This window comes from Otolemur garnettii, unplaced genomic scaffold (assembly GCF_000181295.1).
Source record: "Otolemur garnettii isolate 467f Iridium unplaced genomic scaffold, OtoGar3 scaffold00147, whole genome shotgun sequence".
NCBI lineage: Eukaryota > Metazoa > Chordata > Mammalia > Primates > Galagidae > Otolemur > Otolemur garnettii.
In genome coordinates this window covers 1,130,790-1,135,596 of record NW_003852542.1, presented here as the reverse complement: position 1 = coordinate 1,135,596, position 4,807 = coordinate 1,130,790, and the positions used below count along the sequence as shown (strand labels likewise).

General features: G+C 47.3%; 1 pseudogene; it reads left to right on the top strand.

Moving 5' to 3' along the window:
- Window positions 1-988: 988 nt before the first annotated feature.
- Window positions 989-3,386, top strand: LOC100963341 (annotated as a pseudogene).
- The last annotated feature ends 1,421 nt before the right edge of the window (window positions 3,387-4,807 follow it).

Here is a 4,807-nt window from a genome sequence, read left to right as displayed (position 1 = left end):
CCCAGACATCTCCTGAGCTGGCCAAGCTCCTCCTTCCTCTCTTCCTTCCCCATAAGTCACACCGTGCCCCCCCACCCCAACACACACACACATGCACACGTGCGTGCACACACACGCCACTTTTTGTTTGAAGAATCACCAAACCCGGGTTTTCCCTGGGAAGGGTCTGTCAGTCAAGAAGTGTGTTACCCAGAGCTAATGAGTAACTCAAGAGAGATCAAAAGATAGAAGTGATGCCTTTTATTAAGCTCACAGATTTATTATAAGTGAGCCGGCAGGACCACACAGGACTCCCGTCCCAGTGCAGGAAAACTGAGTGTGTGTGTGGTCTGGAGCAGTCGAAAGGCAGCGAGACGGCGGGTGTGAACCTAATAAAAGCTATAATTGGCACCCTCTATTCCAGCAAAACCGACCAGCCACCTTTTCCCCATTGCTAGGCTTTCTCCATGTGGGGAGGGGTGTTAACAAGAGGCTCAGCCCAAGGGAGGAGCCTAGGAGTGGGCAAGGGGAGGCTTCAGCTGGAGGCCAGGGCCAGAGGCTGCATCTGAATGACCAGTGGCTCCAAAATGTAAGGTCGGCAGAGGAGCAGCTGGTTTTTCCTGGGAGACTGTTCACTAAGGTGATGGGAAGGTGTGTGTTTCTTTTTGGTTGCAGTTTTTGGCTGGGGCTGAACCCGCCACCTCCAGTATATGGGGCAGGCGCCCTACTCCTTGAGCCACAGGCACTGCCCAGAAGGTGTGTTTTTGAAGATACCCCAGGCTGATCACAGGCATTCAGTCAATTACCAGCCCCTTTCTCAGGACAGAGGACCAGAGAAGCTGAGTCATTTCCATAAACTGGTGTCTGATTCATATTAGTATTAATATTTTATCATAATAAATATTGTAAATATTTGTTGCATTAGGAGCATTTTGTTTTCCCACAAAGGCTATCGTAGTGAACTCCAATTCCCACAACCTCCAAATTCCAGAAGAAAGATGGTGGCAGCATGCGTCTGTGTGTACGTGGGACCTTTTCTGCAAAAGCTGATAAACAGGTAGCGGGCATTGCTTCAGGATTTTCACAAGACAAGCTTAGCATTTTCTGGACATCTATTTCAACTTTGGCCAAACCAGGACACTAGACTTCTCTTCTCTGAAGATGACCACTAGAAAGCCAGCCACACAGAATGAGGCTCTGTCTTTACAAAACTTGTGCATCCTCAGGCAAGTTGGAATACCTCTGGGCCTCAGTTTTCTCATCTGTATGAGAAGGTAGAGCCCCTCGGCCTTGAGGCCTCTTCCAGCTCTGATACTGAATCTGTGTAACTCCAGCACCTGTTTCCTGGCCCAGAGTCCCTCTGCTCCCCAGAATGACTACAGCCTGTGTTCCCCACTACCCTCAGCCCCGCCTCTCCCATCTTCCTTGCTTTCAGCCATCTCTCCATCTGCACAGCACCCCACCCCACCTTAGCATGCATTAGAGCTCGGCTAATTCCGCTCTGGCAAACCCGCAAGCCTGCTAATTCCCCCCAACATTCCTTGGCAGGTTCCCCTTTCTCCTCCTCATCAGAGATTTAAGAGCCAAGAGCAGTGGTGAGCTCATGTTCTGCTCTGGCTTCATTACTTCCAGAAAGCCAGCTTCATTTATTATGTGCTATTAATTATTGCTGCAAGTAATTGAATCCAAGTTGAACATTGTGAGACAACTAAAAAAGAAATCCACCTTCATTCCAAGAGGTTTTACTTTGAATGCTTTTTATTACTTGCTCTGTCTTAAGATTTTACTCTTATGATAAAAATAAAAGAAAGAAATTGTGAGATAGTTGTTGCTTATGATGGTAGCACTCAAAGTAGGTTTTGGTAGATTGATAGGGGACTGGGGGAGATGGCAGGGATACGGAACCTTAACATTAACCAGGCACTTCATGTTTGTGAGCTCATCAACTTCAGAACAGTTGAGCATTATTTTTTCCATTTTGCAGGTGAAGGGACCAAGGCTTCCAGAAGTTAAGTCCTACAGCCAGTGGCAGAGCTGGGCTTGGACCCAGGCCTGCCTGACTCCAAGCTTGATGCCCACTGTCTTTACTCACTCAGGCTGAAGTTTCTGCAAATGTAAGTTCAAGGGCATTAGTCCACAGTAAGTATCTACAGTAAAGGCTTTCCCTTATTGCAAGTTACAGTGCTTGGTCATTTGTTTCATCCCCAAATGGGAACGAGTGAAAATTTTGAGTAGGTAAGAAAAGTAAAGTACAAGCACCATAGTTGCAAAATATCATTTTTACTTCACAATATAGCAACAGAGAGAACTTTTGGTGGGCCTAGACTTACCGAGCTGATTTTTGTTTTTCCATTCTTAAAAATTGTATTAAAATACATCCTGTAGCTGCATTTTAAAAGTTACTACCTCCCCTGCAGGTCTTACCACCCCTACCTTCCCTGTTTATTAAGAAACTTACTCCTGAGTTATACTGTGGGTAGCTCCAGAGATCAGGTCACCCTGTCCTGTCCCATCATCTTCTACCTCCACCCCCAAAGAGATGAGTGAGTCCCAAGACCTTGCCTGTGTCCCTGTGGTTACTATTCACAGGGTAGTAGAGCCTGGGGGGCTGCAGCCTCACAGGGTAGTAGAGCTTAGGGGGCTGCAGCCGGCAAGGAGGAGGCACTGGGTTTCTCCATTCCCAGTAGCACAAGGAACTCCAGGCCTTCCTCAGGCTTCTGGAGGACAGCTTTGCCCAGGAATTCCTCTCCAAAGACCTGTGCTTCTGGATTTTGGATAAGTATCTCCTGGCCATGGTGCTGGTCTACTTATAGTGCACCCACCTGAAGCTCAGCGGGTATACCCACAGCAGCCTGTTCCTGGCACTGTACCTTGCAAATGACATGGAGGAGGATCTGGGAGAGCCCAAATGTGAGATTTTCCCCATGGGCCCTGGGAGAAGATTGGTACCTTCAGGTGGCAAAATTCCTGCACCAGAGGGACAAGCTGGGGGCACAGACGAGCTTTCAGGCAGTGGGGAGCCGCCAGTGCTGTGAGGAGGTCATGGTCATGGAGCCGTCCCACTGGGCTTGGACTTGGGAGCAGTGCCTCCACTATGGCTAGGTTCAGAGGGGCTGTCCACAGGTCCAAGGCCACTTCCCTCCTGGGCCCTGGCCTCTCACCACCCCATCATTCCCTCTGAGGCTCGTCCCAGCACCACAGCCACCACCATTCTTTGTCTGCATTATCCAAGTGCCCAGCCCTGACCTCAGAGTGCCATCATCCTCCTTCCCAAAATTATCTCTCAGGAGTCAAAAAAACCCTGGGGTGGGAAGTTTCTCATCATTTTGTACCCTCAGATACAGCTAGAACCAGGCACCTACACCTTCTGCATCTTCCTAGACCCTTCACCACGCCCCAGGCGCTGATCCCTCACAGAGGGAAGAACAGTCCACCGACTGGCTGATGACCTCTGACCCCCACCTCTGGCCTCCTGTCTTATGGGTCCCAGGCTGGTAGTGCCACTCCTACCCCTTCCTCCCAACCTGCAACTTCTAATAAGTTTGTGTCCACAGGATGATAGCAACAATAAAAAAGAACCACCCACTCCTCTGCCAACCTTACATTTTGGAGCCTTACAGAGAAGGGAACGTTGTAGCTTTTCTCTTAATTCTTCTGCTATAGAGATGTGTGTAGTTAACATTTCTTGAGTGCTAACACTAATGCAAGTACAGCAGAACTTCCGTAGTCGAATGACCACCTTCTTAACTGACCTAATTTTCATAGACCAGACACGCACCATATGCACGTATCGGTATAGAAGGTCTAGTTCCTTATGTTGACATCTGCATATGTTGACCAGTTTGTCACAGTTGTTTTTTGGTCAACTTACAGAGGTCCTACTGTATTTGTTAAGACATGCATGGTAGAAAGAGCAGGAGCTAAGAAGGACAGTAGAAATGTTTGCTCCCGAATAAATTTTGAACATCATGGCATGAAAGAAGGGGCTGGGGAGAGGAGAAGAAAGTGAGGCAGAGGGAAGATTGAAGCTTTTTTTGGTGGTTTAAGCTCCTCTCCTAACTTTAGGCCCCAAGTCAGCAAACTTCAATCCATGGGCCACATCTCACCTGCCCCCTGTTTTTGTACAATATGTGAGCTAATGATGGTTTTTACATTTTTTAATGGTTGAAAAAAAACAAAAGAAGAAGAATATTTTGTGACATACAAAAATTGTACAAAATTTCAATGTTTATAAATAAAGTTTTATTGTCATACAGCCACGCTCTTTTTTTTTTTTTTTTAGACAAAGTCTCACTCTGTGCCCCTTGATAGAGCGCTATGGTGTCACAGCTCACAGCAAACTCTTAGACTGAAGCTGTTCTCTTGCCTCAGCCTCCCAAGTAGCTGGGACTATAGGTACCCACCACAACACCCAGCTATTTTTTGATTGTAGTTGCCATTGCTGTTTGGCAGGCCCGGGCTGGATTCAAACCCACCAGCTCTGGTGTATGTGGCCGGTGCCCTAGCCACTGAGCTACAGGCACTGAGCTGAGCCATGCTCATTTTTTAAGCACACTGATTTACCAATCACCAAAGACTTTTAGTTTCTCTCTGGTTGTGCTAACTCAAAGCAGAGCCATGAAAAATTCTCTGCTCTTACATTTGTCACCCTTCACGATGAGGCTCCCTTTAGGCATTGCCTTGAAAGAGTTCACTCTCACCAGTGTTAAAGATGTTGTCATCTTTGAAGCTTCTGGAGGAGTCTAGGAACTTTTTTATAAACTCTTCCACAACTTCTACTGGAACTTCATTGGCTTCATCGTACAAAACTTTCTGGGAGATCCCATGT